Raw genomic sequence first — 15,180 nt, forward strand, 5'->3', positions numbered from 1 at the left:
GTGCTGAGATTTTGTTTGTATTCAAAATAAGCAACACTTTTTAATCGTTAAAAATCATAAAATTTTATTTTCTTAAACAAAAAAGACTACTTTATCAATTTACGTGAATTTTGGAATATGACAACTTTGTTCCATGACATTCATCATAAAAAAATTTTCTGCATTTTTTTTTTTTTTTTTTTAATAAAGTGTAATTGTCAATAAGTACCTTTTTTTAAATTTTGGCTAGAACCAAGCATTGCAGCGTAATAGGTTACTATGATAGATGCCAGATTTATAGACAGGAAATCTGGGTAAGCAGTAAAATGTTTGCTAACATTAATTTAGATTTTTACATGTTACAGTCGGCGGAAACAAGGAGCAGAGAAGGAATTCCAAAAGAAAGTGTTCCTAGATAGGAAGCTATTAGAGCAGAAATTCTTCTAGGGATTCTTGGCATGAAGAGGTCGGATTTTAGTTTTGGTCAGGGGTAATTTTGTCAGAGCATATCTTGCGGAAGTACTTGAAAAACAAGCATAGGGATTCAACACTAATCGGCTGGGAATTGACAGAACATGTTAGAAGTTTGTTTTTTGCTTTGTTTTAATGGTTGGTGCACTAAACCAGATGTCTCAGTATAGAAATATGGTGCTTCTTTGTGATAATAGTAAAAATCGAAATAGTGAATTTCAAGTTAAACCAATGATATCTACTTAATTGTCATGCCACAGTAATGAACATATCCCAAAATTACGAAAAACAAAGTAGAAAATTAATTATTAATGAAAATAGTTTTCAAAGACAATTAGCGAAAATTGAGTTTTGCTAAAAGAAACTAAAAAGCAAAAAGAAACTGAAGAATTTGTCGCAAACAAGGGAGGTAATTATTTTCTTAAAAATTGAAAAATCTTTGGCCAATTTAGCAAAATTAAATTTTCACTAATTGCCTTCAAAAACTGTTTTCATTAATAATTAATTTTCTACCGTATCGTTTTTTGTAATTTTTTGGATATGTTCGTTACTGTGACATGACAATTAAGTAGACACCATTGTTTTTACTTGAAATTCAATGCTTTGAATTTCATCATTATGACTAAGAAGTGCCCCAGAAATGTTATTTCAAGGGAGCTAAGCATTGTTTTAAATCAGCTTATCTTCCTTGAGACAATATTTATCAGATTTGAGACCGTGTTGCACTTGGGCATATGTTCTCGTCTCTAGACATGAAAAATGGAAGGTGATTTGGAGATTGGATAGCACAATGATAAAGCTGATAAAAACAAAAAAGTAAACAATTACAAAATTACAGGCAGAGACTCGAAAAATTAGGATTAACTACTAGCTTACTCCATGCGCGTATGTTTTAATGTTATGTTTAAGTATGTTTAATTTCTAACATTACATCAGAATTTTAGTTGAAAGATGATCTTCCCAGGGGAGATAATTTACTAAAAATGAACTCTTCTTTTGGGAGCAACTTATATATATTTTACCCATCATCATCATCATCATCATGAGTTAAGTGTGTTTTGTGAAAAAAAGAAGAAAAAAAAACAATAAAATCGACTCATACGGTTTTGCATTTCATCTTTATTAGCAAAAGACTTCACTGGAATGTTATTTTCAAATTTTTACGAAAATCGATACACATGAAAGAGAAAGAAGATGGAGGAAAGACAAATTGAGAAAAACGGTTTCTTGTGTTATTTTTCAAATGTTTTACACTGTGACATGGTGCAAAAGACCAAAGGGAGAATAGAGAAAATGATGGAGGAATTTCTAATTTTCTTTCACTGCTCCCTCCTCCCCTTCTCTTTCATGCCTTTTATTTTTCCAGAATTTTGAAAATAGCATGTTTCTGATGGAGTTTTCTTATAATAAAGATAAAATTTATAAAATCTCATCATATTAGTTGATTGTATTGATTAGTCTATCCACCTTTTTCACTTATCTTTACACACATCATATATATGTATATATATATATATATATATATATATATATATATATATGAACTCAATTTAAATGTAGATATATATGTATGTATATAAATAATCAATTTAATTGATATTATGTGTGTGTGTATGTATATATATATATATATATATATATATAAAATAATCAATTTAATTATGTGTATGTATGCGTGTGTGTATATATAATAATCAATTTATGTATATGTGTATATATATATATATATATATAAAATAATTAAATTATGTATGTATATATATATATATATATATACACACACACAATATAAAAATAATCACTTTGATTGATATTATGTGTGTATATATATATATAAAAATCAATTTAATTGATATTTATATAATCAATTTAATTGAAGAGTTCTGAAATGCGAGATTTGTGAATTATTTTAACTTCAAATTTTCAGCATTAATTTGTGGTCTTTTTTAAATTGATCTTCAAAAACTTGATTGTTGCTAGAGATTGCCAAAAGAAACTGCTTTTCTATCTTTTATAGTGAAATGTTTTTTGGGTTTTTTTTTTTCATTTTTTGAAACTATCCTGTAAAGGGGGTTAAAACCCTGGCCGATTCTGAGTCCAAATTATTATTTTTGTTATTTTTTACTGCGTATTTGTGACTGGGGGGAGATAACCACGTTATGCATTTTGGGGGGGAAGAAGGAGCCGTTTTACAAACTTTACCATGAGGAATGTATTTTTTTTTTTTTTTTTTTGTTAAAAAAACTACAAACAAAATGCTCTTTTAAGTAATGATTGTTAGAAAAATTTATGCCGAGTGTAGGAGCATTTAACAAAGCTCCCACAATAACCGCCACTTAATAAATTAGATAAAATCTGTGTTCTTTGATACAGCAGTTGTTAATTCAAAAAATGTTTTATTTTGGGGTAGGAGCACAAACAGAGCCATAATACTTGCCTTTCAGTTTTTAAACTTTAAAAGCGAAAAATAACTTTTTAGTCAACAATTTACAAATCAGTTTTTGACAAATGGGAAATTTAAAAATAAATCTTTAATTCAATTAATTTAATTGATCTTGCAAGTTTGAATTATTGTGGACTTCTCTTCCCTCGTTTTCTTTTTGGGTGTTTTTGTTTTCTCTTTCTTCATGATTACAATGCTCCGTTTTGCTTACTCATAAAATTTGATTGAATTCTTAGTTAAAAAAAAAAATTCATCAATTCACACAATTTTTTAAATATGACATCTTTATTTCATGACTGCTATGTACGGGATCGTGGAGGTTCTTCTGTATTTTTTATTTTTAATTTGGTTGAATTCTGAACAAGAACCTAAAATGAATATGTCTCTTCTTTATTTAAAAGGAAGTTATATAATAATAATCTGTTTAAAATATGAATGCATTTCTACAAACCCCTATTCATGGCTGCTTAATTCAAGTGGAATGCGAAACAATCTAATGGCAAAATCTAAACAGTTCATTTGTGCTCTTGAACCAAATAGGGAAACATTTTTGCACAAGTCTTTTGTCGTATGAAAGTCCCAAAGTTTTTTTCTTTTTTTTTGATGTTTTACTTTTAATTGTAGTTCCTGTTACAATTCCAGTCGATTAGATACACTTTTGAAAACTACTTCTTTGAATTTATTCATTGGTTTCTTGTGTTGGCACACACACATACACGCGCTAAAAAAAAAAAAGTTCTTCTCTCTTCCTTTTTTAACGTTATCTTACAAAAAAAAAAAAAAATGGTTAAATTATCTTATATTTTCCTTAAATTTTAGAATTTGCAAACTGAAACAGAAATCTTTTTTTTTTTTTTTTTTTTTTTTTACTAACCTCCCCACGAGGTCGGTTTTTAAGGGGGAGGGGGCTTCCCCAAACGGGGCATTCTGGTTAGTAATAAAAAATAAAAAAATGTATCAGTCATAAAGATTTCTCTTCCACTAACCGAAACTAAAAAATGAAGTGCAGCATCAGAACAGATACTACACTTTGATCCTGGCTTGAAGGCCAAGAAGCCTTCATTTATGCAATTTGCAAACTTTAGTAATGTAAAATGATTTAGGATGGAAAAATTATTGGATTTTGTCATATTTATGGCTAGAATAATGCTGAAACTCATTTCACTGTAAATATTACTAAATGCTTGAATGCATAAGAAAGTAAACGAGAGCTTTCAGTTTTGTTATTTCAAATGTAAAAGCCGATTTAAAAAATATTTGGATTAATTTGAAACCACGTTTTTTTTTTTTTTTTTTTTTTTTTAAGTTATTATCCTTCTTGGAAGATGAAATGATCTTTTGAATTTTTTAATTTTTTTTTTTTTTTTTTTTTTGCTTAAAAAGTTATTTTAAAACTAGCATGACCCATGGAAATTCCACAGAATGAGAAATATATTTAATCAACAAATATGTTTCGATAAAGTTGATATTTTTCTGGATAGCGCAAAAAATTAGTCTTTTGGATATAAAAACCAATAACATAAATGAGTTTATTAACATGTCTTTGAAAAAGTTCCATTGTATTTTAAATATAAAACTGACCCAAATGAGATAAATTTATAAGTATTAATAAATACTCAGAAAGTAATATTGTGTTACATAGTTCAATACAAAAATAAAATCACATTGTAAGACAATCTTTAATTTACTCTTTCAGTCCAGCACCTCTTGGCAGACAATGTTGTTTTCTTTTTGCCCTGTTTCTTTCGAATGTTCCCTTTTTTAACAGACTGTTTTGCTGATTGCTTTCTTCGGTGAAGAACCGTTACATGTCAAAATTACTACAAGTTCCTTTCTCACACCATTAGAACAATGATCATAAATTATTATAATGATATATTAAACCGAGGCTACATGAAAGGGAGGTCACTCTCATAGTCTTGTTTAGGGCTGCCAGATTGGTCTTTTTAGAGCCAGATTTTATGAATTTGGCCTCTTTTGAAGTGTACAGACTAAGAAAGGAACAAATAGATGATTTTAACAAGTTATAATTTTGTAAATAAAGTATCTCTGAAAATCAAAAATGGATATTAAGTGGCAACGTTCAATCTACAGATTTTCCTATGAAAACGCAATTTCAAACTGAAACATGATAGGTGAACAGACATACAGAGACTTTCATAGCGATGCATGGACGCATTTAAAGTAAGATGCGTCCATCCAAACTATGCATATAGCGATGAAACTGCTATTTCAAACTTAGCATTTCTTTTGTCTGTCGTGTTCATTTCAAACTTGTGACAGCCCAATGAACAGAGCCTCGCATTGAATTGCTTGGACACATCTAAACTAAGATGCGTCTATTCAATCTACGTATTCATCAACAAAAATTCTTGCTATAAAAAAAAAAAAAACGTTTCAAAGTGAAGACTGGTGGAATGACCCTGTTATAAATATTTGTGAACGCACCTGAATAAAATGATCCTCGGGGAGTTGTTTTTCTTTTAATCTATGTTTTTCTTTTACAAATTGTTCAAATTAGTTCAGATAATTTTACAAATTAAATAATCTCTTTAAAATAAAAAAAAAAATCATAAAAGATAGAAGTAAGGAAGATAATTATTGATGGAGAAAGAAAAAAATTTTTTTTTTTTTTTATTTAAGACAGATTTTTTTTTTATCTTGAGCGATCAAGAACTCAATGAAATTGTGCTGTAAGATCTCAAACCAGTTTCTTTATAAACAAAACAGAAAACAAACATTTTTAACCTATTTTTAATGGCTTTATTATTTTACCAGCTCTTTTGCTTTTAACCAATTGTATAATTTTTTTTTTTTTTAAATACGTTTTAATGTGCCTAGGTATGTTAAAAGTTAAAGTAGTTGGTTTATAAAAATGGATTTAAAAAGTATTTTTTTGGTTTTGGCCATCGATGTAATTAGCTCTATTATATTATTATTATTAATTATTATAATATATTATTATTATTAATTATTATAATATCTATGGATAATTTATTCTTTTAACAAAAGTCTGTAACCGAGAGATAACTGTGATATATATTCACCCTTATTCTCACTCCTGTGCCTAAATCAGAAAAGTGATTCACTGACAAAAGCTAAAAAGCTGTACATTTGAATGGAAGTAGAAAACTTGGCCCTTTTTTACTTGAAGGTGGCAAAGTAAAGGAGATAATTTATTTTTAATTTTTTTTCTACAATTAATTTAAAAAAAAAAAATTTTCTAACATAAAATTAATAAAGATATGGTCTGAAATGAAACAATTTTTTTTTTTTCTTCCAATGGAAAAATTTTTTCTTTTAACTAGGCAATACAATTTTTTTTTTTTTTTCCAATGGAAAAAAAATGTTTTTCTTTTAACTAGGCAATACAATTTTTTTTTCCAATGGAAAAAATTTGTTTCTTTTAACTAGGCAATACAATTTTTTTTTTTTCCAATGGAAAAAAAATGTTTTTCTTTTAACTAGGCAATACAATTTTTTTTTTTCATTCCGTGTTAAAACAATGTTTTTATTTTTAAATTTGTAAATAAAAATCAATTGTTGACAAAAACAAAAAATATAGAAATAGGTTGAGATAAGAGCTATCACTTACTTTGCCTAAAATGAAAGAAAGGGCCAAAGACTTTTTGCAATGAAGGTTTTTGTTGTTGTTATTTTTTATTTTTTTTTTTTTTAGTAAACTTGTCCCCCCCCCCTCTTTCCGTATCACTGCTCACACACTTGCAACAATATATATATATATATATATATATATATATATATATATATATATATATATACAAATATAAGCAAACACGTTCCCACCCCCAAAAAAAGGAAAATGGTAAGGAAATATAAAAAACTAATCATTAAAAAGTTCCTCATTTCTGATTGTATAAAAAAATTGTCTAAATGCAATTTTTTTTTGTTATCTTTGTTTTTTTTTTTTTGTTTTTTTTTTAAGTTTTAATTTATTTTAGCACTGTTTAGAAAGTTCTTGTTTTTTTTTATTTAAAACTTCTACATTTTTTGTACTTATCCCTGGTTTTAGTTTTCGTTTTCTTTTAAATATTTTTTTTTCACCTTTTAAAAAAAAAAAATCTTTATTCTTGTTTGTTTACTTTTTAAATCCTAATTTCAACATGAAAAAAAGTCAGTTTTGAACGTTGATTATGACTTTTTTTTTTTCTTTCTAGAATTTTGTATTTAAGTTGACATCACTAACAATAAAGAAATTGTTTGAACACAAAATAATTGTCAATTTATTGTGTGTATGGAAGTGAAAGCTTGCCGGTGAGGGTTGAGGTCATGTGTTGCATGAAGAGAAATTATATGAGAATGATACGATGGATGTATAATGTGCGCACTAAACACAGGCATAGATTTGATCTCGGAGGAAGATTAAATCTGTACAACATAGGGAGATGTGTAGAAGGAAAAAAATTCTCTTTTTTTTTTTTTTTTTTTTTTTTTTTTTTTTTTTTTTTTTTTTTTGGTTTGGTCACATTGAAAGAATAGTTAGTAGAACAGTTGAGGTAGCAGAGAGAAGATAGTGTTTAAAAAAAAGCCGATAGGATAGAAAAAGGGATAAATACTTGGCCAGACATAGATTTGAAATCAGGAACTTGTGCAGTGTAGCTAACAGCCGAGAAATGGAAAACAAACAAAATATACTAGAAATAACATTTTATCAAATGTAAAATGAAATTATCTACCAACCTGTACCATTTTAAAGTGTGGAAATCGATTTTAAGATTTATTATCGCTGAATATATTAATACTTTCACATAGCCAAAACACAAGTAAATTTTTATAAATGACACTTCCCCTAAGCATTCAGTAAAGCAAATAGCATGAATTCTGAAGGAAATCCTCTACTTAAATAAAATATAACTTTATTTTCATTAGTTGATCAAAAATTATATGCAAAATTGAATTATGATACAATTCTATTTTATATATAGATATTAGATATAAATATATTAGTATGAATACTGGCAAAGCACATGTTCTTTTCCTATCATTTTTGATGAAGAGTGTATTCTGTGTGTGCTGCTATTGAACACACCCCACATCTTTATCTTACCGTCAATCATTTGTGTATATATGTTATATTCAGAGTTGGTGAAATTGGCTTCATGATTCATAATGGTCTAAAACAGTGGTTCCCAACATGTGAGTTGTGATCCCAATACCATAGGGTCACTAAATTATTTTGAGCTGAACGTGAATATTATATAAAACAGTTAAAAAAAAAAATGTTAATAAAAAGAATTTTGACCAAAAATGTTCCCCAAAATTCCAAGTAATATTAGAAATCGCAATAAGGAATTAATTGTTGTCCCAACAATTTATTTAAGGCAGCATTCTTTTAACTTTTCATCCTTAAAAACAAATATCGAAATCAAATGTGGAAGACGACTTGAGGTGTGTCGTATCGACAATGGAACTCTTGCTAAAAACAAAAAAAACTTCTATACCAATTGTCGCATTAAGGTCAGTTTATAAACATAATTTACATAACAGTGGAAATTTGTGTGTTTGAAAAATTTCGAATTGATTTACAATTAATTAACTTTGTTGCAACTTTGGAATTTTTTATGAATAAATTTGAAATGAATCATGAATTTACAGAATGTATAGTTACTTTACGAATAAATAATCTTCAATTGAAAATATATGTACTTTAGACTAAACCTGCAACGTAGCATTAATTATATTTCCTCTACCATTCTCCTTCAACTCAGGACTGTATCCTAATAGACCGCATCTCTGACAACATAGATGCAGGATTTCCCTAGATACCAGCACTGAAGTACATGTATTTGCTAACTTCCATGTCCACTACAGTAATTAGCTTGATGTCTCTAGTTCTACAGATATAGCTGATATAGCATCACACCTGACACAAGCAGTAACGTTCCCAACCCATCTCCCAGATCAACAGGATCAACAAGCCTCACATCTCGACGTATTTCTTGAGGATTGTGTAACAAATGTTCTTGCTCACTCAGGAATGCTGATCATGTTATATTAATTACTTGACGACAAGCTACTACAAGAAAGCTGACTCGGAAACCATCAAGATGCTCCATTGGAAAATATCTTTTCTCTCTTTGCCGAACAGTGTGCAAATGAGACCACTGAATGGTTCAAAGCAGCAACTGAAGCGCATGTTCTCACCCATAAGTTTTATAACAAACCCCACTCTCCCCAATGGTTCACTTCCTTGCACAGCTGCCATTGCTCAAAGGCAGCTTGAATTCCACAGATTTATCCGATATAAGTTTAGTACAAACAGACCAAAGTTTATAGAAGTTAGAAATAATTACAAGAGTGAAATAGCCGCAGATGAGAAAAAATATTCCAAAATCACGAGAAAATGAATTGAGCTGCAAAAATTATGAACTTATGATTCTGGAAAATTTCTAACCGTAGTAAATAATGGGCACTCAATATTTCCTCACTATCCAACAGGCTTAAGGTTGTTTGCACAGCACCTGAGAAGGCTAACCTGCTTGCCCAATGGTTTGCCACTTTGGACCTAGCAAACCACTCTCTCCCAGATTTTCCTTTGCAGACAGACACCACACTAGATGATCTGAAAATCACCCCTCCTCAAGTTAGTGATATAAAAAACAAAAAAAAAAATCCGACACCTCAAAGGTATGTGCATCTGATCTCATCCTGGCTGTACTATTAAAAGAAATGCTCCACTGAGATTGCTCTAGTTCTCTACAACGAATGCCCTAACGAATCTTACTTTCCTAATTGCTGGAACGAGTTTACAAAAATTCTGGCAAAAGAACTGACTCACTAACTTATTGCCCCATTAGCCTCTTCCGTCTCTTAACCCAAATATTTTAGTCCTTAATCAAGATTTAATCCACCAACTCACAGCTGCTAAACTGTTTTCCAGCCAACAGTATGGATGTAGGCAAGCCTGTTCTACTACAGATATCCTAACTGTAATCTCTGAACATTGTTACACATGTGCGATAAAAAGGGGGGGGTAAATAAAAAGTAAACAAAGGGATACAAAGAGAAATTTACAAAAAACAAATATTTATCGCACATGTAATAAAGGGTAAAAATAAAAGGAGACATGAGGACGAATACAATAGCATGCAAGAAAGAACGAACATGGACACCAGTGATAATGTTTTAAAGGTAATTTTATTATAAAAATTTAACTATGGTAGGGAGGGGGAGGAGTGAGATTAAATAAAATTTTTAAAAAACTAATTATGATGGTGTGGAAGGGGTATCTTAATCTACTATCTGAAAATGCCGAGAAATATATTGATAATAAAAAAATACATCAATACAAACAAAACAATGGCCAAATGAACTCGCCAACTTTATATATGAGAGAGAGAGGTATGCAGAGAGGACTTACAGTTTTTCTTTTTCTTTTCCCTTTTCGTTTCCTTTTCTGCATGAAGTTTAACCACCATTTTATTCGCTTCAGATGACCGTTTGTAACATGCGATATATTCCTCGTATTATTAATTCACTGTTTTGGTTATTCTCTGCTGCATATCTTTTGGTGCGCCGTGTTCCGCATCATTTTACAGTTGACATTATGCCCTTTCTTTCGCTGTTGAGATGGAGTTTCTCCTCGGCATTATCTCCTTTCATTTCGATTTGTCGGGATGGGAATTTTTCACGTCTGTCCAGCACTGCAGAGAGTCCTCTGTACCAAACTGTCTCTTTTTCTCCTCTCTCTTCCCCGTACTTTCCTTATTCTTCTCTTTCTTTCTTTCTTTCTTTGTTTATTTGTTCGCTTAGTAACTAACAGGTGTCAGAAAGCGTGTTGCTGACCGGGTGACCCGGTCACCTCGCTTGCTGATTCACCCACTGAACGTCTTTGTCACCTCTCTGTCTTTCTTCTATACTCTCTCTCTTTCTCTTTTCTTTCTTAGTACTCTCTCTCTCTTTCTTCTACACTCTCTCTTTCTCTTTTCTTAGTACTCTCTCTCTCTCTTTCTTCTACACTCTCTTTTTCTTCCATGTTCATTTTTTGCCTAAAAAAAACAACAGAAGAAACGATACATTTTCTGTCAGCCTAAAACTAAATTATGAAATTTTCTTAATTACATAATCCAATTTAAGGATTATGTCACAACATATATACCATACACTGGATAAGGCAGTGGAGACGAGCAGTAGCTCTAGATACACAGGCAGCAAAAAGAAAGTCCGCACTTGTAATTTTTTCAAAAACTGCAAATTTAAGCTAAATTTAATGTAACTGTTTAAACAAACTATACCTCGTTTGATTGGCCTTTTATTCTTCTGTAATTTTACCTGTTCATATTTGACTTTCAATTGGAATATTTTAGTGTTCACGTCAATTTAAAAAAAATAACTTCAAATTGAGGAGGCAAAAAGAAAGTCCCTACAATGGAAAATTGTTATTTAAATGTAATTTTAGGACATTAATGCAACACAAATACAACAGGAACACAATGGAGTGATTAATATTTAGTAGCATAGCCATTCTGCAATTTGACAGCCTGCAATCTTTTGGGAATTCCTTGAATTTGACTGCAGCAATACTCCGGGGAAAGGGCATCCCACTTTTCTTTAATTTTTGTCGAAAGTTCTTCCAAATTTAAAATTTTATCATTGCATAGCTGTTGCTTGATGTAATGCCATATGTTTTCGATAGTATTGAGATGTGGAGATTGTGCAGGTCAATCCAAACACGGAATATCATGCTCTTCCAGGAACCTCTTGACATTGCCAGCTGTGTGAATGGGAGCATTATCCTGCATGAACATGGGATTATCATCCAAATTCCAACCAAAGTAGGGTAGAAAATGCTCAGTCAACATATTAATGTACTTGGTCGAATTAATTCGACCTTGCAAGCGAACTATAGGCACTGGACCATTGGTATTAATAATGCCCCACACCAAAATTAAACCTCCACCACCTTGTAGCATTGAAACTGAGTACCTAGGATTAAATTCTTTGTCTTTCCTCCGACGGACGTACTGCCTACCATCACTCTCTAGCCTATTGAACTTGCTTTCATCGCTAAAAAGCACTTTTGACCAATATGAAGAGTCATGATCTTCATTGCATCTGACGAAGTCCAGACGGCGCTTTCTGTTTACAGAAATTGTTGGCTTGCATCTTGCAACAGATCCTCGTAAATTAAATTCCTTTAATCTGTTCTTTACAGTAGAAAGAGAGCACTTTTTAACAAGGGGAGCCGTTTTAAATCTGTTTCTTAGGCTACGGATCTTGATAGCATTGTCTTCCCTATTAGAAGTAACTCTAGTACGACCAGATATAGGGGCATTACGAACACTGCCGGTGTTTTGGTGCTTTTGCACAGCCTTCTGTACCGTTTTCTCATCACATTTCAATCTGCGGCCGATTTCTCAATTGGATAAACCTGAAAGGTGGAGATTAATGAGCTCCTGACGATCACAAAGAGAAAGTCGTGGCATATGGACTAAATGTTACGTTGTATAACCTGGAACAACAACAATTACTATTAGAGATGCTTTGTTGCGTGTTGGTGGCTATTTTAAACTGATTTAGGGGCTATAATTTAAGCTGGTTTTAAGCAAATTTGTTGCTGTGGACTTTCTTTTTGCCTCCTCGATTTGAAGTTATCATTTTTAAATTGACGTGAACACTAGAATGTGTCAATTAAAAGTCAAATATGAACAGGTAATATTATAGAGGAATAAAAGGCCAATCAAATGAGATATAGTTTGTTTAAACAGTTACATTTAATTTAGCTTAAATTTGCAGTTTTTGAAAAATTACAAGTGCGGACTTTCTTTTTGCCGGCACTGTATATCTAAGGCCTTTGATAGGGTATGGCATGATGGTCTTCTCATGAAAATCAGATGATATTGTATTACTGAACGAATACTGAACATAATCACATCTTCCTTAAATAAGAGAAAATTCACGTTATCCTTGATGGTTGTACGTCAAATCATGATATAAATGCGGGTGTGCCCAGGGGTTACTCCTTGGACCTTTATTATTCCTCATATTCATAAATGACCTCCTCGATAAAATTTTCTCAAAGGTGGGTATATTTAATGATAACACCACACTCTGTAACAGACACAAAGGGAAAACGAATTAACAATATCTAAGGAAATGGCTGAAACCTTAGAGGAAAACCTCCAGTCTGTAGTGAAATGAGGATGTGAATGGATGGTAACATTTAATGCTACTAAGACTAAGCTTATTTCCTTTAACAATTACAAGAAATCTTCTCAACCACTGATTGCCATGGCTAATGATTAGGGCTAGGACAACAGCATATTCTTTTCATTGCTTTGATTCTCGAGTGTGCATCCGTTAATATCTTATATGCTTTTATATATAGTGATGTGGTTCTCGATTGATTAACTGTGTCGGATATATACTCGAGAGTCAAAACAACGAAAAGAATATGCTGTTGTCATAGGCCTACTAATGATACATTATCTGAAAATACTTTGTTCAAAGTTCTCAGCTTAACATTCACAGGGAACATGAATTTGAACAAATATCGAAGGCATTGCTAAGACTGCTGCTAAGAAGGTAGGCCCTTTCTACATTGCCAGAAAGTTAATTACACCTGAAAGTGTCCGATAATCTCTACAAGGCCACCATTCCCCCATGCACGGAGTAGAGTAGCAGATGCACCAGCCCAAGTCTTTCACTTCTAGACAGGTTTAAAAAAAAAAAAAAAGCCCCACACTGCCAACCAAACTCCCAACCTCTGCCCTATCAACAAACTGTGCACCTTTGTGCCTGTCGTACAAGCATTTTAATAGGTGCTCCAATGACCTTGAAGCCCTTGTACCCTTTCGGCGTAATCACCTCTGACTAACCTGACAAGCAACAAAATCCCACCCCTACATTGTAGAGCTGCCTAGATGCTGGAAAAGCTTCTACTGAAATAGTTTCTCTCCTTGAACTGCTAGACTTTGGAATTCCTTCCCTGGTCCCTGCTTTTCTGACTGTATTAACATACAGAATTTCAGTGAAATGTGATGTCTTGCTGCTCAACTCCCTACATATTTTGTCCCAAATAGTAGTCCCTTACTTCTAAGTGGCACTTTGACTTTTTTGAGGTGAAAAGGCAATATAAAAAAAAAAAATAATAATGTAACCCCTACAGGGCAGCTCAGATGCACAGGCTTGGGGGCTGAGATGCAGCTGTAGCCGATACCTGTGGCGTCACCCATGTTTTCGTCTAGTGGTCGAACTCGTCGCCGTTGTTTGCTCTCTTGTTCCACTTTTGAATCAGCTTTCAAATGGTCACCTGGGCGGTCTGAGAAATATATTGCATTCAACAATGGCGTTTTTAAATAAAGAAAAAAGTCAAAGCTTAATTGGCTTTTCTTAACACAGAATTGATTATTGCCTTCGACTTTACAAATGATAGTTACACGCTGGCCTAATCATGCAAGCACTGGGGGCTGACAGTTTTCTTTCTTTTTGCCAAGCACTTCGTTTTCTCTATCGTCAGTATGCGGGAAAATCATTTTTATTATCCATCCAGAAACAGACGTATTCTGTTTAAAACACCATCAAACCATCATCATTAGAGTCCAGCCGTGCGAATTCCCTTGAATTCGTGTCAATGGGACCACCCAGCCTACAAGCTGTTCTTTAATCAACTAGCAAAGTCTCCCGGCATCGCCTGGTTCCCATCGGGTCACAATAAAAACTCTTGTATATTCATGGTTCAATCCTGTTACCCTGAAAAGCAAATGATCTTCCTGACTCACCCAATGGAATCAACCATTTCACTCCACATGAGCAGACGATCACTTTCAGTAAACTTCGATGACTGCAACAACTTTATTTGTACAACTAAGTTATTCTGGACTGGAAAAATACTGTCATTAGTTGATTCAACACCTTAAGTAAAACAGTCTTAAAAAAAAAAAAAAAAAATAGAAACCAGCCAGAAATGGAAAATGACTCTGATTTGGAGTGGACCACTCAGAATTTACTTTGCTCACCCAAAAAGTTGGCAGTTCTATATTATATAAAAAAATTTTTTAAAAATTGAATTTCAAGTGAAACAGGCACCTACGTAATTCTCAGATCTTAAAAAATTACGAAAAATGATGAGGTAGAAAGATAATTATTACCAAAAAAAAAAGAAGAAATTATGAAAGTGTATCAGAAGTCTTTGCCTAACGCAAAGCAACAAAACTTTTTGGTTAAAACGTCAAGCAGAAGTTCGCTAGTCACAAGTTGAGTCAAGTAGAGTTCGTTGTTCATTGAGATACACGTCGACATTCTCTATTCGCATGTCTTAAACGTTT

At 32.0% G+C, this 15,180-nt stretch overlaps 1 long non-coding RNA gene across 1 annotated transcript; it reads left to right on the forward strand.

Moving 5' to 3' along the window:
- Window positions 1-2,247: 2,247 nt before the first annotated feature.
- On the forward strand, window positions 2,248-6,661 carry LOC145275239 (uncharacterized). The gene is made up of 2 exons (XR_013867093.1): window positions 2,248-6,307; window positions 6,362-6,661. It is a non-coding gene; the product is annotated as an uncharacterized LOC145275239 (long non-coding RNA).
- The last annotated feature ends 8,519 nt before the right edge of the window (window positions 6,662-15,180 follow it).

The sequence above is a fragment of the Euprymna scolopes genome, unplaced genomic scaffold (genome assembly GCF_053919585.1).
Source record: "Euprymna scolopes isolate OS-2025 unplaced genomic scaffold, ASM5391958v1 sca685, whole genome shotgun sequence".
NCBI classification, from domain to species: domain Eukaryota; kingdom Metazoa; phylum Mollusca; class Cephalopoda; order Sepiida; family Sepiolidae; genus Euprymna; species Euprymna scolopes.